The following is a 22,586-nucleotide window of genomic DNA, read 5'->3' on the forward strand; positions in this document are numbered from 1 at the left end:
CCTGTACTGGAAACAATTAGACTGATGTATCTGATCCTAATGTTTTATTTCTTAGCTGTACTACACATACAAATCATAATATCATATTTTTTTCCGCTTCAGTGTCCCACGCAGACACGGGGAGAACATACAAACTCCTTGCAGATGTTGCCCTGGCTGGGATTCGAATCGGGGACCCAGCGCTGCAAGGCGAGAGCGCTAACCACTACGCCTACCACTACTATAATATGATTCAAAACGATAATTTTTGAAATGATAATTGTCAAAATGAATTCCAAAATGATTTTTTTTGAAACACTAATTCTCAAAAACAGAAAAATTCTGCTGAATGGGCCAGGCGACTGCTATTTATCAGGTGCCCCAATTTCTCCTTTGGCACCCAATATTTTGTATCAGCACCTAAGGGTTGGGGGCGGAACAGGGATTAGATTAGACCGTGCTCTATGCTATTTACTGACTTATCTACTTATTTACTAAAGCAATGCAAACAGTGACAGTGCAAAACATAGTGACTGATTGCAAGACTTCACATCTCGCTCTCCATTCGTTCCGAGCGATCACACCAGCGCAAGTTGACTTCCGATTTACAGCCATGAGTTACGGCACTTTGCGCACCGCTCTTTGCCTCATCATCTTCTGATGGTGTGCTTGGTGTGTTACAGTTACTGAAGTTTTTGTCTCCGGGGATTACGGAAGCAGAGAGAGAGAGAAAAAAAAAGTGCTAACTTTTGTAAATTATTTTCTAACCACCAGAGCTGTGAGATTTCCTGTGTGGTTTTAACGTCTTCTGATTGGGGCATCGTAGGGGAATGCTGCTCTGCTCAGAAGGAGAACCTAAGCTGGAGCCCAGAAGACATTAACACTATCATACTTAAACTTTGCTATCATCATGCACTTGTTGTGAATTTGCCTGTCTCTAAACTATTCGAGTTTGTGGACTTTAAAATTCGAAGAACGTCAAGCTCATCACCGAAGGTAGGCCGTTTAATTTGCTCATTTGTTGTAAGGGAAGGTGAAATCAATGCAATTTAGCCTGTTTAGCACTTTAGAAATGAACACTGATTAGGACTGCAGATCTTTTAGGCGGCAAGGCGTCGCTGCGTAATGTGATTTTTGCAGGATAATAGTAGGCACGGTAGCGTACATGCCTTCTTGCAATCAACGCAGCCCAGAATTTGTGCGGTAGCCGGGTGAACCGTCATACATTTCACCCTGCACCGAAATGACTGGCGGCGTTAATTACTTTTCCACCTCTGAGTCGTAGCAAATCGGAGGGAGAGAAGTAATTTGGGGCCCGGCGATGACCGGCACCCAAATTACACTGTTGTGCAGCCATAGACCTAATAACATTATGTCTATGGCATCGCTCAGGTCACACACAGTGCGGGGAAGAGCGCGCTCAAATGTACCGAAGATGGACGTAAGTCGATGGACGTATGTCTTTTTTTAACTCAACTAGCATGTAACTATGTAGATTATTTTGACAAATTGTGCTTAAGAATATAATCAGTCTTTCAAGGGAACCCGCGGTGAATCTCGAGTTAAAGACACACTAACCAAACAAGGAAGGCCTGCAGCAGAGGCTTCCTCACCACTGCTCACCGTGACCCCCGGAAGATCCAGACCATGCTCCTTTTCAGACACAAGTGTGGCCGTTCCTGAACAGCAGGATGGATCCATTTGTGCACGAGCAGCTCTGGATTACTTGGCAAGCGGGCGTACTTACGCAGGTGCAGTATGGCCCCACTTGTGCCTGAAGAGGATCCGATGAACCGATGAGATCAGAGGGAATTAGCCAGGGCCGAGCGGGTCCGCTCTACTGCACAGGCGACCCGATCGTGCTCAGCTATTTCCACCTGAGCCTTACCGGAAAGCCTGTACTGCACCTCTGCTGGATTGCAGTAGATAAATATTTACCTTGCCGCTGTTCGGGAGGCTGCAGCACTGGATATCCGGGACACCGGAGGGCGAGGGAAGCCTCATTACAATTCAGAGGCTTCCCCCTCCCAAGGGATTATTTAGTTGCAAACTTGCTTTAATCCGACAAGCCCTTGTCAGATTTTATTGTGGGGGGGGGGTCAGCAATAGGGGACTGGAGGATAGGTACAATTTGAGGCCTCGTTCACATCTAAAAATGAAAACACAAACGCAAGTGTTTTGCGTTTTTTTTTTTTTTGTGCGCTGTTTTTTATAGCGCCTCCCGGCGCTTCACTGCACGCTGCATTTTTGTTAAAAGCGCTTTTCTAAGCGCTTTTCCGGAGCAGCTTTTAAATTCACTCCCTGACGCAAGTCCGGAAGTGGACTCTTTGACCCGGAAAATAATAAATACAATGTATTTATTCTTAAAAATGCAAACGCAATTGCTGCACAAAGCGATTTTGTGAGCGGATCAGAAACAAACGGCTCAGATGCAAACTCTCTCATAGGGAATCATTGCACAAGCGCTCTTAGGGCGGTTTTAAAAATCATCTGCGCTGGAAAAAAGGGCAAAAACGCCCTTAGTGTGAACAAGCCCTGACAGTAAAGGGTGAGCATTGCATTAGAAACATTTTAAAAAGTAAGAAGAAATACCAATAATATGCTAAGCTGTTTATCAGTAATGAGGTTATGATTTCCACGCTACATTATTTAGCAATCATGATGTTCATATCAGGGCCGCCGCTACCATAGAGGCAAAGGAGGCAGCTGCCCCAGGGCTCCAGAGCTTGTAGGGGCCCCCAGTGGCTACAAGAGGGGGGAAATTTTTCAAATCGGCCTTATAGTTTTTGAGAAAACTGATTTTAAAGTTTCAAAGGAAAAAAAATACACATTTAAAAACCCGCCGACTTTAATGGTTAATAGCAAATCCACCTTAAATGCCAGAAACCCTAAATTTGCAGGATATGTTAAGGAGATCATTGGAAATAAGAGGAAAAACAATTTTTCAAAAAGACTTTATAGTTTTTGAGAAAATCAATTTTAAAGTTTCGAAGGAAAAAAGTATACTTTTAAATGCGGTAAATGTCACTTTTAGTAGCAAACGGTAGTGTAATTTTACATGCATCAAAAGAAAGAGCAATAAATTTCCTGACGGGGTTTCCAGGGGGTCTATACGCAGCCGCAGCGCTTTGGCCATGGATCGCTATACAGCAGCAATATGGCTGTATGAAGATCCCTGGCATTTTTTCCTATCTTCCCAATTTTTTTTTATGTTTAGAGTGTGGGAATTTTTTTAAAAAAAAATTTATGTGAGGTCCCCCCTCCTGAAACTTTTTAACCCCTTGTTCCCCATGCAGGCTGGGGTAGCCAGAATGTGGAGCTCCGACCGATTGGGGCTTCACACCCTGACTATACCAGCTGCAAAAAAGGTCCCTTAATGCCGATTTTTGTTCCGGGGTATCTGTTGGGGGGGGGCAGGTTTATTTTGCCCTGGTGCCCCATTGTTGCTTAAACTGGCCCTGGTTCATATGTGATGATTACAGGCGATTGTTTCCATTGTTTAATACATGATCGTGGCATTTCCAATGTCATATGTAGATATCCTGCAATTTTACTAAATGTCTTCAGTAGAAACAGGTCTTAAAGAGAATCTGTACTCTAAAATTCTTACAATAAAAAGCATACCATTCTCTTAACTATGTTCTCCTGGGCCCCTCTGTGCTGTTTCTGCCACTCCCTGCTGCAATCCTGGCTTGTAATTGCCAGTTTTAGGCAGTGTGTACAAACAAAAGACATGGCTGCTAACCAAAGTATGATAGGCTGAGAACAGCTTACTGTGTGACTCATGCAGAGCTCGGAGAGGGTGTGTAAAGCGTCTGCCAATGACAAGCAGTGCTGCACATTCCACACATTCCAGCCTGAGCCCAACAGAGCCGACAGAGGAAAGAAGATAAGATTTATTACAGAGACAGTGCAACTAGAAAAGGCTGCAGTAAGACAGACCACATTAGAACAGGCATAGGAACTTATAGGATAGAAGAAATAAGGCTCAAAATTTGGTTACAGAGTCTCTTTAAGGCCTCGCTGGAGCACAGGCACTAGCGATGAGGATGATGAATTGAACATGATCCACATTTTTCTAATTTGCATGCAAACTTTATGCACATTTTAAGCAGCTTTTAACTGGGCGAATCAAACGCAGTTGCTGTTGGTTTTAATTAGGAGCTGTATGCAATTTGAACTCAAAGTGTACCCGTGGCAAACGTCAGATTAAAAAATGTATACTTAGCCTCCATAGAAGCCTCTGGATCCTATAGAGGCTTCCTAAACTGGTCTACATTCCTGAGTGCAGAGGCCCTAAAGAATTCTGACAAGGGCTTGTCGGGATGAAGATCAGGACTGCGCTTCTCCTCAGGAATGAGCATGGGCCTACGGCAAAGGCACGGTCTTGCTTGCAGCTTGTGCCTGATGAGGACCATGGTCTGGATCTTGCAGAGCAGGGGGTCAGGAACCTTTTTGTCTGAGAGAGCCATAAACGTCACATATTTTAAAATGTATTTCCATGAGAGCCATACAATATGTTTCAAACTGGCACAGTGGGCATGCGCAGCAGAGGGCTCACGTCGCTGTTGCCGTGGTGATGTGTATACAGTTGATCCGCCGGGCAGCGGAAGTGTCAGACACGTCTTCAGCTTCTCTTGGGTTTCAGCAACATCAGCAATTTCCCCGAGAGCCAGAGAGGAGAAATACCGACTAACAGCTTGTGGAATTAGCTAGCCGACTTGGGGGTTGATTCACTTTGTAGGACGTGATCCCCGCACTCTGGCCCAATAGGTTGCTTATCATGTGACTACTTTGAAAATGTGAAAATGTTACTTGCGCTGCCACACTAAGCTGTGCTGCTTGAGCAGTGTAGCTTAGTGAATCAACCCCTACTGATTTGTCTGTGAGCCAGTTGTAGCCATTAAAAGAGCCACATCTGGCTCCTAAATTCCCTTCCCCTGTTCCAGAGGGTCCTGGCAAATGGTGGTGAGGAGGACACAGGAGGCTCCCTTTGTTAATTGGCTTTCTATGATCTGGCGTTGTCACTGGCCAGAGTAAGTGGGCTTTGACCCGTGAAATGCGTTGCCTGTGCTATTAGAATTCCTTTGTCTTTAATGAGACTGCCGTCATTGAGGTAAGCCACCTCACCTTTTTTTATTTAAAAAAACAAACAAACCAAATTGGGCACCTTTTTAACCAAATTGTGGTTCCACAGAGATCACCTGACAGGACTAAAAAAAAAGTTGCCACCTGTGTTTCAGAATGTAAATCAGGGTGAGGAAAGATTTTACAATGGGTAAACATTGCCTTATTCCTGTATAAAGGAATATTGTAAAAAATAAATATATAAGCAATTTTAACATTTATGTTATTTTCACTACAGTTCCTTTTTAACCTGCCTGGCGTTCTGATTCCCGCGGCCCTAAAGCCGCGGGAACGTTTTTTGCACATTTTTTTTTCATGTAGCTAGCCTAGCACTAGCTACATGATTCCCCCTCCCTCCCTGCCCTCCGATCACCAGCCGGCGCAATCACCCGTCCGGAAATCCCGTTCTGAACGGGATTTCCTGGAGGGCTTCCCCCGTCGCCATGGCGACGAACGTCGTGACGTCATCGACATCACAGGGAGACCCGATCCACCCCTCAGCGCTGCCTGGCACTGATTGGCCAGGCAGCGCACAGGGTCTCGGCTGGGGGGGCTGTATTGCGGCGGGTAGCGGCGGATCGGCGGTGATCGGGTAAAACACGCAGCAAGCAAATCGGCCCAGCAGGGCCTGAGCGGTGACCTCCGGCATCTCTGGACGAGCCTAGCTCGTCCAGAACGCTAGGGAGGTTAAGCACTTATTCCCAATGCTGAAAAAACATTTCAGAGGTCTTGTGTATACAGTAAAACCTTGGATTGAGAGTAACTTGGTTTGAGAGCACATTGCAAGCAAAAATGTTTGTGATTTTTTTTTTTTTACTTAATATACAAGCAATATCTTAACCTCCCTGGCATTCTATTAAGATCGCCAGGGCGGCTGCGGGAGGGTTTTTTTTTTTATAAAAAAAAACTACTTCATGCAGCCAACTGAAAGTTGGTTGCATGAAAGCCCACTAGAGGGCGCTCCGGATGCGTTCTTCTGATCGCCTCTGGCGGCCAGAAGTAACACGGAAGGCCGCAATGAGCGGCCTTCCGTGTTTCGCTTACCTCGTCGCCATGGCGACTAGCGGACTGACGTCATGGACGTCAGCCGACGTCCTGACGTCAGCCGCCTCCAAACCAGCCCTTAGCGCTGGCCGGAACTATTTGTTCCGGCTGCGCAGGGCTCGGGCGGCTGGGGGGACCCTCTTTCGCCGCTGCTCGCGGCGGCGATCAGGCAGCACACGCGGCTGGCAAAGTGCCGGCTGCGTGTGCTGCTTTTTATTTGATCGAAATCGGCCCAGCAGGGCCTGAGCGGCAGCCTCCAGCGGTGATGGACGAGCTGAGCTCGTCCAGACCGCTCAGGAGGTTAATATGCAAGCATCGTCTTGATTTGCATGCAACATCTTGATACACACGGAAAAACCGTTTATACGCATCGCATCATCATAACTGAGACCTGGCGTTCTTCTCCCTTTGAGGCTGCAGGATTGCACCTACTCTGAGTGTGGGGACTGTGCAAAGTCACATTTCTGAGAAATGCTCAAAAGGAGGCAAAAGCAACTGCCATTGCATAAGTTTCTTGTTAAAGCCACACACAAAAAAAAGTTGGTTTGAGCCACAAGATAGCCAGGATACTGTCAGTTATAGTGAGGCTGGGTACACAACACAACTAACATAACGTGAAAGGCTGCGTTTTATGTCATGTTTTATGTTAAAGTTGTGTGCGTTTTGACTGCGTTTTTGGTTCGTTTGCAATGCATTTTTCGTGCGCTTTGCGTGCGTTTTAATGTGTTTGCGGTTCACATATACAAACACATATGCGTTTTCCATGCATTTACCTTTCTGCAAATCACTAGGAAGACAACAGGAAGCGGAAATACAGCAAAAAAAAAAACATTTTGAGGAAAAAACGCATATAAGAAGGCATGGAAAACGCATACCATTGCATTCCCATTACATAGTTACATAGTTATTTTGGTTAAAAAAAGACATACGTCCATCGAGTTCAACCAGTACAAAGTACAACTCCAGCCTGCTCCCTCACGTATCCCTGTTGATCCAGAGGAAGGCGAGTTGACATTGACTTTTATTATGTGTGTTTTTGCTGCGTTTATGAATATTATGCAACAAAACTAACGTTTTTGAAAACACAGGTTTGAAAACCTATAGAAAACGCATATGTGTTGTTTCCTGCGGCCCATAGACTTCCATTAGCGACAAAAAAACAGCATTGTCCGCAACGCTAGCGTGTCTGCTATGTGTGCACCTAGCCTGAAAGTCTTATTTACATTTTTATTTTATACAGTACAGTACTTTGTATTACATATTTTTCTATAACTGTTTTTGGATTGTGGAACGAATCACTTAAAGCGGTATAAAACCCTGACATAATATTCAATAAAAACATGTTTTCCTACTTGTTATATGCCATACGGTTATCATATTTGCATTTGTGCATAAGTATTATTATTCATTTAGAAATGACAAGTTCCCAAAAGTACAGTTTTGTGCTTTGAGAGCTGCCTTTGCATTTTATTCATAACTGGTTTTATTCATGTTGTATTGAAGGCAGAAATGCTTTCAGTGACTCTCTGTGTCCAGCAGCTTCTGCACAGTCAGAGAATGTGTCACATTCCTCACTTGATACAATTAAGTAAACACAAGATAACATTATCTCCACTTCGGATGCGTCCAGCTTTCTCTGCACTGAACTTTCAAATCCTGTGTGTAACCCTTTGAATGCTGTTCTAGTAAAAACAAAATGCTGGTTGTATATAAAATGCTGTAAATAATTTCATAGAGCAAAGAATAAATGCTGGGTTTCACTCCGCTTTAAGTTTCCATTAATTCGTATGGGAAAATTTGCTTTGATATAAGAGCAGAACCAATTATGCTAGCAAACCAAGGTTTCGCTGTAATTGCAAAAAAAAAAAAAAAATGGAATCACTTATTGTTTGGGGGAACCCTGAGAAACTCCTGCGAGAACAAACTGGTTAAATGAAATAGGATATTTACAAATGCTGGTGTGCCAACAGATGGCCTAGAATCTCCCCTAATGCAGAGGATTACTACCAAACTTAATAAATAATAATGTAACAGCAATGTTATACTTTTGCAATACAAATCTCCAGATGTACTCTACAAGATAATACCGATTCAGATTCTTGCTTCTCGGAGGTTCTAACCCTCCCTAGTCTATCAGACGTTGCTATTTGGGAGTTAAAGAGGAACTCCAGTGAAAAAAACGTAATGAATAACAGTGCTTAATTTTTACAATAATTATGTATAAATGATTTAGCCAGTGTTGGCCCATTGTAAAATCTTTCCTCTCCCTGATTTACATTCTGACATTTATCATATGGTTACATTTTTACTGTTGGCAGGTGATGTCAGTGGAAGTTGCTGCTTGCTTTTGTGGCAGTTGGAAACAGCTGTTATTTCCCACAATGCAACAAGACTCCCACAGTGTGATGTCAGCACCGTGTTCCTGACATCACACTGTGGGAGGGGTTTCACCACAATATCGGCCATACAGAGCCACCTGGTGATCATTTTGAGAAAAGGTGAAGATTTATTATGGGAAAGGGGGTATCAGCTACTGATTGAAGAGAAATTAAATTCTTGGTTACAGTTTCTCTTTAATCAAATCACCACCAGTGAAGGATAGCTCTGAGTGAGGTGTGATTGTCTATTTCAGGGGTAGGGAACCTTGACTCTCCAGCTGTTAAGGAACTACAAGTCCCACAATGCATTGCAGGAGTCTGACAGCCACAGTCATGATCAATAAAGGCAAATGCATGCTGGGATTTGTAGTTTTATCACAGCTGGAGAGCCAAGGTTCCCTACCCCCGGTCTATTTGTTTGAGTTGCATGGTGGTTCAGAAGGAGAGTTTTCAAATTGGTTTGTGTAATAATGGAAGACTCTTAGGCAGGGGCGCAACTAGAGGGGAGAAGGGTCCCAGAGCTGTGGGGGGCCCCCAACTACTAACCTTCCCTTCCTCCGATACTGACATCTATACTTCAGATCAGGTGTTTTTGTGGCTACACTTATTATGGGTGTGAAAATAATCATGGACACAATTTATGGCCTATGTGAGATGGGCCCCAATGCCGTGAAGGGCAAAAATGGGAGGCAAGGGAAAGATCGGGAATATTAGGGGGCCCAGTAAAAGTTTCGCTGGGGTTCCCCATGAATTGTAGTTATGCCGCTGCTCTTAGGCCTGGTGCACGCTAGAGGTTTCAAAAGCTCTTCCCAATGTAATGCTATGGGGTTTTTGCACCAGGCCTTAGGCCCAGTTCCCACCTATTATTTTACATGTGTTGTGTGGAATTGCGATTTTCATTGCACATCTAATATATTTCAACTAGGCCTAAGGCCAGTTTAAAAGCGGGCGCTAGGCTGTGTACGCGACCCCCACACTGCCTCTCTCCCTCATCAGCAAGCACTCCGCATGCGCACACGCCCATGCATGCCACACACGCGCACGCCCACGCACACCGCGCACACACACCCGCCCCCCTTCTGGGCCGGTCCTTCCCTGCTCTCGAGCAAGAGCCGTGTGTCCTCCAGCCAGTTTAAAAGCGGGCGCTAGGCTGTGTACGCGACCCCCACACTGCCTCTCTCCCTCATCAGCAAGCACTCCGCATGCGCACACGCCCATGCATTCCACACACGCGCACGCCCACGCACACACACCCGCCCCCCTTCTGGGCCGGTCCTTCCCTGCTCTCGAGCAAGAGCCGTGTGTCCTTCCCCCAACTCTCGGCAGTTTCTCTGCACATGCGCACAACTAAGAAAACACACACATAGGGACATGTGACGCAGAGACACTTGCCAAATATTATATAGGATAGCATAACATTTGACTTATTTTTCTTGATTTTTGTGATGTTTCTGTATTTTTAAATCTCGCTGCAGTGATGCTTTTTTCCATGTGTGGTTCACATGTAATATAAGTCAATGGAAATGAAGACAAATTGCATTTGTTGTGCGAAATCGCATCTGATTTTGAAGGTGATTAGATACCCATTCTCATGTAAATTAACTTCATTGGTATGCCGGGGAAAATATCAATCTTAAACTGACATAAAGTATTGCATTGAAACGCAAAGGGAAAAGAAATCAAAGGGCAAAGCACAAAAACTTGCAATATTTTATTATTAATATTGATTTATAAAGCGCCAACATATCCCAGCTGTACAAAGTAAGAAACAAACATGGAGTGCATAGTAATACAGACAATGATGTACACCAACATACAAAATACAGAGTTGGTACAAAATACAGAATCAGTACAAAATACAGAATCAGTAATGACAGTTGGGGTGCATTAACTATTTTTTGGCAATTTTTATTTTTGGATGTTACAGGCCCCATCAAATACATGTGTTGTGGGATCATAAACATCCAAATGAGCTCCAGGTAAAAAAAAATATCATGAAATATATTCCCATTTCTAAAAAGAAACTATTCCTTAAAGCGGAATATAACCCAGAATTTCTTCTTTGCTCTAATAGATTATTCACAGCATATTATATACAACCAGCATTTTTTTTTTTTTACTAGAACATCATTCAAAGGGTTAACACAGGCTTTAGAAGCTTCAATGCCTTCAGAGCTGGCTGCTTCCGAAAGTTAACTAGTTAAAGGGAAGGTTCAGGGAGGGTGGGTAAAAAATAAAAATCAATTTCCACTTACCTGGGGCTTCCTCCAGCCCGTGGCAGGCAGGAGGTGCCCTTGCCGCCGCTCCGCAGGCTCCTGGTGGTCTCCGGTGGCCGACCCAACCTGGCCAGGCCGGCTGCCAGGTCGGGCTCTTCTGCGCTCCAAGGCCCGGAACTTCTGCGTCCCACGCCGGCGCGCTGACGTCATCGGACGTCCTCCGGGCTCTACTGCGCATGCGCAGTAGTTCTGCACCTGCGCAGCACAGCCCGGCGGACGTCCGATGACGTCAGTGCGCCGGCCTGGGACGCAGAAGTTCCGGGCCTTGGAGCGCAGAAGAGCCCGACCTGGCAGCCGGCCTGGCCAGGTCGGGTCGGCCACCGGAGACCACCGGGAGCCTGCGGAGCGGCGGCGAGGGCACCTCCTGCCTGCCATGGGCTGGAGGAAGCCCCAGGTAAGTGGAAATGGATTTTTATTTTTTACCCCCCCCCCTGAACCTTCCCTTTAAGGACCGTAGTGATTGAGATCTACGCCCTGTATTGGTGGGCTCCTGGCTGGCAGGGCGTAGATCTCAATCACTGTCCGCAGCGCGCATCCGCCGTGTCCGCTGCTCCACGCCGATCGCGCCGCTCAAACCCGACGATTCTCTCCGCATCTCACAGGCTCTGCCTGTCTCTATGACGGCAGAGTCATGTGAGCCGGTCAGGAGCCGATTTCATTGGCTCCTGGCCCTGTCTTTCAATGTAAGCCATTCCCATTGGCTTACATTGAAAAACAGGGTCAGGAGCCAATGAAAGCGGCTCCTGACCGGCTCACATGACTCTGCCGTCATACAGACGGTAGAGTCTATATCCTGAGGGTCTCGGCGAGCAGCGATGACGACGGTTGCGGCGGGTATGTGCGGCGATTCGTCAGGATTCCGTCGGGATTGGACCAGCGGTTTTGGTCTTTAAGTGCCTAGAGACCGCTGGTCCTTAAATGGTTAAACAATGAAATCTTGTGTTTACTTAAATGTATCAAGTGTGGAATGTGACACATTCTCTGACTGTGCAGGAGCTCCCGGACACAGAGAGAGAGTCAAACCATGTCTGCCTGAATGAATGAATAAAAGCAGTTACTAATAAAATGCAAAGTCAGCTCATAAAGCAAAAAACTGTACTTTTGGGAAGATATAACTTATAAATGAATAATAATACTTATGCACAAATGCAAATATAATAACCGTATGGCATGTAAAAAGTAGGAAAATATGTTTTTATTGAATACTATGTCCGGGTTTTAAACCACTTTAATTATTTTGAAACAATTTTATCTGCCCTCACCCGAAGAAGGAAGCAATGTGAAAAAATATAATTAGCTGTCCCCATACATCGCTGCCGTAGATCGCATCGCTGTAAAGTGTAAATTGATGGCAGTTTCGCCATCTAGCAGTCTCCTAGCGGAAATCGCCGCTGGGAGACTGATGATGGAGCGGAGATGCACCCACATTGGCGCGCACAATCTCCTGCAAATCCCCACCTCAGGACTTTACGCCAATCGGCGTTAGGCAGTCCTGGGCTGCCGACGCGTTCATGCCAATCGGTGTGACGCGGTAGTTAGAAGGTTAATACTCTGTATTAGGGTCCACATTTACCACTAGTGCTAAGGGCTCTTTATTTATTCCCCCAGTTCTTTCTTAACTGATTTAAAATCATCCTTCACTCCTCAGACAGCTCACTAATAAACTTCACGGTGTTCTACTCACAGCATGCAGGAGAGTCTGAGGAAAACAAGGTAATCAGAGGAGGTAACAGGAGGTGACAGGTAGCTAGATGTGTTGTAATATTGCTGTAGTATAACTAGCAGTAGATATGTATACACCACTCCTGACTGACTGCTTGTGATGTTATGCTGGGAATACACCATGGGCTTGATTCACAAAGCGGTGCTAAGTGTTAGCACGCTTGTGAAAAGCTCTTCAGCACGCCTAAAGTGCCTGTGCACGCGGTAAGAGTTTTTGCACACGCTGTACGGTAATATCGTGCAGTGCGACATTAACGTCGCACCATTCACGCGCTAATTCACCACATGAAACGTAGCACCCGGTGCCCTGTAAACGGCGACGTTTTCGGCACACCGCAACGTGCGCAATCTCTGGACACGCTAAGTGCTTATCACCCTAGTTAGCATGCCCAAACCCTTTAGGCGTGCTAACTAGGTTAGCACCGATTAGTGAATCGAGCCCCATGAGTTTTTTCAGCAGATAGACAGCTCCATAGATAATTTCCAACAGGTCCAATCTAATTTTGTTTGTTTTTCTGATCAATTTTCTCATAGACGTGAATGGTAATAGATCAGAAAAATGATTGAGAAATCGATCGGAAAAAGGATCGATAAATTGATCAGAAATTAAATCTGCCAAAAAAAACTCTTTATGTTACACAGCTGTGGCTGCTTTGTGCTGTCCACGCTGGGGGGGAAACATTGTTCACAAAGGCATTTTCAGTATAACCCCTTACCACCACCTGGTGATTACTAGACTATAAACTGATAAGTTGAAAGCAACCCCCCGTGCAGGAACATGGTCTTTCCTGCAGAATCCTCACATTTTTTAATCTGGATTAGAGCTGGCCCAAACAATTAGCCGGCGAGCAGTATTCTGCGAACATTGCATTAACCGCAAACAGCGAAAATGTTGTGTGTTCGATTTGCCCCTATACATTATCATTGAGCTAAACTTTGACCCCTTACCTCACAGTCAGCAGACACATGGCAGCCAATCAGCTAGCACCCTTTCCTGGGCCCCCCACCTCTCTATTAAAAAGCAGTAGTGGTGGCCATATTGGATCAATGCTGTGCTGGCTGCTGTCAGTTAGTGAGAGCAGGGACAGACTTGCTGCAGATAGGTAGGGAAAGCATTAGCTAGGCCTGTGTTCTTGTTCCTCACTTGCTGTGAAAGCACGCCAAACAGCCCTTTTGAGGGCTAGCACATCCGTCTTCTGTGGTTTTTTTTGTGTGTGTCTGACATCCCACAGCCCACTGACACCCAGAGCTGTGTGCACACTACTGCTGTTGCCTCATGAAGTTGCAGGCACAGAACCACTCCTGTGCATTATTATGTCACTATATTCTGATAGTACTATTGCATTTCTCGGTGTGTGACACCCCACAGCCCACTGACACCCAGAGCTGTGCATAATGGGATTCCTGCCCTTTAGGGATTAAAACTTTATGTCAACTCTGTAATTTTTGGTAAGACTTTTGGCATGGATCCCCCTCCGGCATGCCACAGTCCAGGTGTTAGACCCCTTGAAACAACTTTTTCATCCCTTTTGTGGCCAGAAACAGTCTTTGTAGGTTTAAAAATTCGCCTGCCCATTGAAGTCTATAGTGGTTCGCCCGATTTGCCTGTACACAAACAGTTTTCGGAAGATCGCGTTCACCGTTCGCGAATGGAAAATTCTACGTTCGTGACCCCTAATCTGGATGTGTGGGGATGATTTTACAGCAGAGAGGCAGAGTTTTGTGAGTAAAGACATTTCTTCTAGTACTTGTGGTAACGTCTGCCCTAACATACAGCATTTAAAAAAAGTTGCTTTAATCGATAGTTATCCTTTAAGGACGATGGTGAGTCCTTTTACTCTAGTACTAATAAAAGTTAAATTTTTTATAGAATTATTTAATTGGATTGCCCCTTGGAAGTCCCATTCAGCGACCTACTTTCTTGTGCACTATTATGATGCTGTACCGTGTATCGAGCAGTTGATCCAGCCAGCTGATAATATTCAGCTGGCCTGATCAAGCCGCTCGACCCGCCCCCGCTCGATTCCCGCCTGCGGACAATGGCAGGGAATCAAGCGCTGATAAGGAAGCGCCGGCGGGGACGAGCGGTAATCGATCCGCGCACACGCGCGGACGGGCGGGGACTCGGCTGGGGTCGATCCGGCTGCTAATCGGCCGCCGGACCGACCCGTGTATCCCCAGCATAACACACACAATGAAAATAATTCCATGATCACGGATCACATTTCTTGCCATTATTCTTCTCTGGATGTAGAACCTATCTGTCTCATGGTGAACATTGTTTAACCACTTAAAGCGGCATAAAACTCTGACATAATATTCAATAAAACCATGGGGTTATCATATTTGCTTTTGTACATAAATATTATTATTCATTTAGAAATTACAAGTTCCCAGAGTACAATTTTTTTGCATTTTATTCATAACTGGTATATTCATCTTGTAATGTACGCAGAAATGCTTTCTGAGTGTCTGTCTGTGTTCAGGAGGGTCTGCACAGAGAAGTATTTACACTCCTCTCTTGATACAATTAAGTAAACACAAGATAATGTTATCTCCAGTTCGGATGCGTCCAGCTTTCCCTGCAGGGAGCTTGTAAGTCCTGTGTTTAACTAGTTGAATGCTGTTCTAGTAACAAAAAAATGGTGGTGGTATATAATATGCTGTAAATAATCTTTTAGAGCAAAGAAGAAATGCTGGGTTTCATACCATTTTAATGTAAACTGGACGCATTAAAACGTCCTGTTTGACTCTCTTAACGGCAACTGGACGCTTTAATGCGTTGTTTGACACTGCCCCTGATGTCCACGTGCACGCTCCCACCACCTGCACCCGCAGAGACTGACACATCAGTGATTGCTGAACTGGAACATGTGTTCCCTGAACCAATCAAAGTGCCAAAAAAAAGCCCACAACATTAAAATACACATTTTACACTACATAAATTAAATGAAAATAAGTTAAGATCAATGCTAAAATTTACAAAGAGAAAAAAAAACTTAAAGAGAACCCGAGGTGGGTTTGAAGAATATTATCTGCATACAGAGGCTGGATCTGCCTGTACAGCCCAGCCTCTGTTGCTATCCCAAACCCCCCTAAGGTCCCCCTGCACTCTGCAATCCCTCCATAAATCACAGCCATGCTGCTGACAAACAGCTTGTCAGAGCTGGCTGTGTTTATCTCTATAGTGTCAGTCTGCTGCTCTCCCCGCCTCTTGCAGAACTCCAGTCCCCGCCTGCATCCCTTCCCTCCCTGCTGATTGGAGAGAAGGGACAGGTGCAGGGACTGGAGCTATGCAGGAGGCGGGGAGCAGCTGAGACTGACACTACAGATGTAAACACAGTCTCACAGCACAACTGTGATTTATGAGGGATTGCAGAGTGCAGGGGGACCTTAGTGGGGTTTGGGATAGCAACAGAGGCTCGGCTGTATAGGCAGATCCAGCCTCTATATGCAGATAACATTCTTTAAACACACCTCGGGTTCTCTTTAATGGGTTATAAAATCCACCAAACGCCAATTAAAACTGGCACATCACTTTTCAGTGAATCAATGCTGGTCATACAATAATTAATTTTTAAAGCAACAATTTGAACATTCAAATAGTACAAATAAAATGTCAATCTCATAAGTCCATTAAATAAATCAATCATTTTTAAATGGATTAGGAATAATTAGGAATAATTACAATTGTCCTCCTTACCGATTATGTACATTCATTCAATAATACAATTATATCACTATTTAATTCCATGACCTTAAAATAGCACTTAAAGGACAACCGTAGTGAGAGGTATATGGAGGCTGCCATATTTATTTCCTTTTAAGCAATACCAGTTACCTGGCTATCCTGCTGCTCCTCTGCCTCCAATACTTTTAGCCATAGACCCTGAACAAGCATGCAGCAGATCAGGTGCTTCTGGCATTATTGTCAGATCTCACAAGATTAGCTGCATGCTTGTTTCTAGTGTTATTCAGACACTACTGCTGCCAAATAGATCAGCAGGGCTGCCAGGCAACCGGTAGTGTTTAATAGGAAATAAATATGGCAGCCTCCATATTCTTCTCACTACGGTTGTCCTTTAAGAACTTCAAGTAAGTAATTTAATTATCTAAAACTATTTAACACTGTTCTCAGCATATACAAACAATTTTCCAACCGTTAATTATCTTAAACATATTGCCGCTTAATCTTTATTTCTTCACTTGTTTGTTTATCTTGCTCAAGCAAGCATGCTGGTGTTTACTTGAAAATGCGACCTTGGCATTATCAATATGTGTAGAAACACTGATAAATATGCAGATAAATATAACTCGCTATTGAAACCTACTTAAAGGAGTTGTCAGGCAAAATGTAATAAAATAAACGCTACTTACCGGGGGATTCCTCCAGCCCCAAGCTCCCAGGACCTCCCTCTGCTCTGCCCGCAGCCGTTTGCCGGAGCTCCGTCCTGGTCCCCGGCGATGACTTCAGAGCAACCTCTGCGCCTGTGAGATTGGTGCTGTCAATCACCGCCACGTGGGCCAGAGCGGACTGTGAAAGCACAGAACTACTACCACCTGTGCAGTCCGCTCTGGCCCACGTGGAGGTGAGTGACAGCGCCGATCGCGCAGGCGCAGTACAGAGCGACCTCCAGGTGGCTCTGACGTTATCACCGGGGACCGGGTCGGAGCTCCGGCAAATGGCTGCAGGCAGAGCTGCGGCGAGGGAGGTCCTGGGAGTTTGGGGCTGGAGGAAGCCCCCGGTAAGTAGCGTTTATTTTATTACATTTTCCCTGACAACTCCTTTAAGTATTCCATTGCATATTCCTAGATAAGTAATTTTAAAATAATGCTTTAGAACTCTATAACATTCGTTTATGTGACAGGTTTCTAGGGGTTTGAGCAAAAGATGGATGCCCAGGAGACAGCTTTTCAGATTTATTTACTGGGGTTTAAAGGGAACAAAGTGCCACTTTTGTTTCCTGGTTTCTAATAGCTATAGGAGCTGCCATGTTACCCCTCCCCTTCTAGATGCCTATTTATACAGCGGAAGGTGTGAAGATAACATCTGTGACTTCTCTAAACTCTTTGAAGTAAGCTGTCCTATGTAAATATCAGATACGGTATTCCCACTTCCTGGTCATTGATTTTCTACAGTGAACAGCAGTAGCTGCTCGAGGAGCTGCAGTCAATAGACTGAACTGCAACCTTATTTCTAATCACTGTTAAACATAAAATGGATCTGAAATGACTATATCTACTTTATTTCTACAGTTCAGGGATGTACAATACTGCCGCTCAGCTGCTCAAACTTCTGGCAATCGCCTTCTGCGTGCAAATCAATTTCATGCTAGAAATCAACTGAAAAGAATTGATTTATCTTGAGGATGGAAGGGATTTGCGGAAGCAAGAGTGTTAATCATTAAAGAGGAAATTCAGCCTAAACAAACATACTGTCACTAAATTACATTAGTTATGTTAATTAAAATAGATAGGTAATATAATCTCTTACCCACCCTGTTTTAAAAGAACAGGCAAAGGTTTGATTTGATGATGGCAGCCATCTTTTTGGTTGAAAGGAGGTGACAGGGAGCATGAGACACAGTTCCAACTGTCCTGTGTCCTGATCACCCCTCCTAGTTGCTAGGCAACGTGAATAACAACATAGGAAATCCCATCATGCTCTGTACAGCATCAGGGGAAAAAAAGCCCAGGCTTTTTTTTTTTTTTGATGGGTGGAGCTTAGGTAAAAATGCAGCTAAAAATGATGCTTTGGTAAGAAAAACAAAGTTCTGATGCTGTGAAACTGTTAAAGAAACACCAAGCCTTTTCAGTGCTGCTGAGTAGATTTTTAGTCCGGAGGTTCACTTTAAAGAGACTGTACTCTACAAAAAAAAAAACCTCTGGGGGATACCTACCTCAGGAGGGGGATACCTCAGGGTCCCAATGAGGCTTCCCCATCCCCTGTAGCTTTGGGGAATCCAGCGCTGGCTCCCCCAAAACTTCCCTCGACAAGCTTGACAAGGGTGCGCAGGGGCGGGCTATATTTACCTCACTGCTATCCTGCGCAGGCGCACTAGTGGCCTTTGTTCGGGTAAGGCGGAAATAGCCGAACCAAATCGTATCCGCTTTACTGCGCAGGCGCAAAGGACTCCCATCTGCACAGTAGAGTGGATCCAATCGGGTTCGGGTATATCTGTCTTAACCCGAACAGAGACCCGCTAGTCCGCAGGATCACTGTAGGTAAATATTTACCTTGCCGCTGTTCGGAGGGATTACCAGCCTAGTTAGGATCTGGAGGCTTCACCCTCCTGAGGTAAGTAATCCCCCAAAGTGGTTTTTTTTTTTTATTACAGGTTTTCTTTAAATCCCCAGGATTTCTGTGCAAAAAGTGTTTCAATTAATTTCCAATAATTTTCAACTTTTTTTTTGTAATCATTTTTTTTATATTAAATTCAATACAGGTTATTGTATTGAATTCAATGGGAAAAAAAAGTGTTTTCTGCAAGAAGTTGATGACGCTGTGTGACCCTGGTGTCATCAACGCCGATCAACGGGGGACATCCCCCTTGTATGTGGAGGTTGTGTGGGCCGGGGATCCCCCTCTGTGTGGGCAGGGGCGATCCCCCTTCTATGGTGGCTGTGTGGGCGGGGGATCCCCCTCTGTTCCCCCCCACCCGCACAGAGGGGGATCCCCCGCCCGCACAGCCACCATAGAAGGAGGTTCCCCCCCACCCACACAGAGAGGGATCCCCCACCCGCACAGCCGCCACATACAAGGGGGAACCCCCGCACATTCTCTGCCCCGCTGGCTGCCCAGGGATTCCCTAGGGTGGGTGGATTCTTGTTCTTCAGGCTGGGGTAGCACAGATCGCTACCCACAGCGTGCAGACAGGCATGCAGCCATCCTGGGGAATCCCTCTGATGAGAAAAAAAATGCAGCCGGCGGGAAAGAGAAACAGGAAATCTCCCTGTCGGCATGGACGAGCTCAGCTCATCATTAAAATTTTTTGCAAGTTTTTGCTGTACAAGATCAGTTCGTCCATACTGCCAGGGGGGCTACAGAGACTCTGAAGCGAGTCTAAATTCACTTTTTTAACATGCAGTCATGTTAAGCAGTATAACCCCTGCTAAATTGCCACTATCCCGCGGCAAAACGAGGGGTTTTAACCCCCAAATCCCCTCTCCTAACTCCGGGGAGCGCTTCCTGATGAGGCAGAGCTTATGGCTGTAGCTCTGCCTCTCAGAGCATCAATCTCGGCTGATCGCCACCTCTCCCCGCCCCTCTCAATCTGCCTTCACAGAGAGAGGCGGGGAGAGAGGCGGAGATCCGCACGGCGATTGACGGGCATGGAAGAAGAACTGCAGCTGAAAGCTCTGCCTCCATGAGCAGCAAAATCCACTACCAAGAAAGATGTGGATTTTGCAGGGGGGATTTGGGGGGTATAAACCCCTTGTTTTGCTACGGGATAGCAGTGGTTTAGCAGGGGTTATACTGCTTAACATGACTGCATGTTAAAAAAGTGAATTTAGACTCGCTTCAGAGTCTCTATAAGGCAAACATGTTAGCCACTGCCGCTGCTCGGAGTCTGGAGTGATTTTAGGCAAGTAGTCCTGCTGAATACCACTAGGTATACACAATGCAATTTTCCATAGGGTCCAAATGATAATTTCCGCTATGTCCGATCTGCTAATGACGCGTCTCTCTCTAGCCTCTGACGCGACTTCCTGTATAAACAGGAAGTCGCGTCAGAGGCTAGAAAGAGGAACATCCACGCTGGAGCGCACGGAAGGTATGTATATGCCGCTGCCCGCCGCCTGCATACACAAACTATTGAACGCTGGAGAGGATCGCAGAGGGGAGAGCCCGAGGTGAGGGGGGGGGCATTCCCCCCTCCCTGCCGAAGTGCAGCATGGCTTTCCCCTCATGCTGCGACCCCTCCAGACCCCCAAAACGGCCCCGAGCGGGGGCTCGCTCAGAATTTCTGCAGGGGTGTCCGGGGGGACCTAGTTACGCCCCTGGCTGGCACCACACAAAATTAGGAAAGTAAAAAAAGATTAGCTCTTTATTAGATTGCCATTGACAGCATTGTCAAAAATAGGCTAAGGTGGTGACAGCCCGCTGTTTCAAGCTGTGTTAGCTCTTTTTCAAGCCACTCATCCCTTAAAAACTTTTTTTCCTATTTTTGTGTGGTGCCAGCCTTTCTTGCAAAGTCATGTTTTCGCGCTAAAATAAATAAGAAGTATTTTTTGCACTTTTGCAGGAAAAAAGATTTTTCCGCGTTTTCCATATTGCGAAAATACAATGTATGTTCACAACAATTTACTCAAAATCGAAAATGCCATTTTCGGTGCGAAAATTACTTTGGTGAAAATTTGCAAGCAACACTGATACCTAGCGTTAGAGAAGCACAGTGGGTTACATTCTTATCTTACCACATTCTGAGTTCAGAACAGTAGCTTCAAAAAGTTTGTAAGTTCTTCCACCAATTATCTGATTTCTTTCAGGTGTTCTGCTTACCTCCCAAATGCCCCAAAATAATTCTGCTGCATTAATTATTACAGACCACAATCCATTTTAACTACTTTCTCCTTTTGGACTTTGTTATTACATCCAAAAGGCTGCTTCTGCTCTGCTGCGCGCACCCGCGTGCTCCCATGCCGCTGCTCATTAGCCCGGTGATCAATGAATGTAAACATTCATTGATCTAAGTCCCCATCAGAAAGACCAACGGCTTCTTTCAGAAGCCGCAATCTTTCTAAAGAAAAAAAAAGTTTCCTGTCCTCTCTTCATTTCCTGTAGGCGAGAGAGCTTGCTTACAGGACTAAAAAAAATGTTTTGACTGTGCCCATCTTGTGGCCAAATAGTAAAACTACATCTACATACTTTTTTTTAATAAATAAAATTTATTAGATTTAAATTTAACTGTTAACCCCCATACTCCCCTAAAAATACCCAAATATTTTTTTTTTATAAAAAACAAAATTGCAATGAAAAAACAAAAAAACCCATAAATAGTTACCTAAGGGTCTGAACTTTTTAAATATGATTGTGAAGAGGGAATTTTACTATTATTTGTTAAATTATAAGCTTGTGTATAGTGATGGATGCAAAACTGTAAAAATGCACCCTTAAATAAAATATTGGCGCCGTACATTGTGATAGGGACATAATTTAAATTGTGTAATAAGCTGCACAAATGGACAAATAAAATATGTGAGTTTTAGTTAGGGTCGCATGTATTATTTTAAAGCTATAATAGCCGAAAACTGAGAAATAATGAATTTTTTTCAATTTTTTTTAATATTCCCGTTAAAATGCATTTAGAAAAAAAATAATTCTTAGCAAAAATGTACCACCCAAAGAAAGCCTAATTAGTGGTGGAAAAAACAAGATATACAGTGGCTTGCAAAAGTATTCGGCCCCCTTGAAGATTTCCACATTTTGTCACATTATTGCCACAAACATGAATCAATTTTATTGGAATTCCACGTGAAAGACCAATACAAAGTGGTGTACATGTGAGAAGTGGAACGAAAATCATACATGATTTCAAACATTTTTTTACAAATAAATAACTGCAAATTAGGGGTGTGTGTAATTATTCAGCCCCCTGAGTCAATGTAGAATCACCTTTTGCTGCAATTACAGCTGCCAGTCTTTTAGGGTATGTCTCTACCAGCTTTACACATCTAGAGGCTGAAATCCTTGCCCATTCTTCTTTGCAAAACAGCTCCAGCTCAGTCAGATTAGATGGACAGCATTTGTAAACAGCAGTTTTAAGATCTTGCCACAGATTCTCGATTGGATTTAGATCTGAACTTTGACTGGGCCATTCTAACACATGGATATGTTTTGTTTTAAACCATTCCATTGTTGCCCTGGCTTTATGTTTAGGGTCGTTGTCCTGCTGGAAGGTGAACCTCTGCCGCCGTCTCAAGTCTTCTGCAGACTCCAAGAGGTTTTCTTCCAAGATTGCCCTGTATTTGGCTCCATCCATCTTCCCATCAATTCTGACCAGCTTCCCTGTCCCTGCTGAAGAGAAGCACCCCCCGAGCATGATGCTGCCACCACCAT

At 44.8% G+C, this 22,586-nt stretch overlaps 1 protein-coding gene across 2 annotated transcripts in view; it reads left to right on the forward strand.

Annotated features, from left to right (window-relative positions):
• GRAP2 (GRB2 related adaptor protein 2) overlaps positions 1-22,586 on the forward strand; it is a 504,271-nt gene that overhangs the window by 274,744 nt on the left and 206,941 nt on the right. The window contains exon 1 of one of the 2 annotated variants that reach the window (XM_068252023.1): positions 854-975. The exons of the other annotated variant lie outside the window; for it this stretch is intronic. The gene's annotated coding sequence lies outside the window, so the exon portion shown is untranslated. Of the gene's footprint in view, positions 1-853; positions 976-22,586 lie in introns of those variants that run through there. 2 annotated transcript variants of the gene reach the window in all.

The sequence above is a fragment of the Hyperolius riggenbachi genome, chromosome 9 (assembly GCF_040937935.1).
Source record: "Hyperolius riggenbachi isolate aHypRig1 chromosome 9, aHypRig1.pri, whole genome shotgun sequence".
NCBI lineage: Eukaryota > Metazoa > Chordata > Amphibia > Anura > Hyperoliidae > Hyperolius > Hyperolius riggenbachi.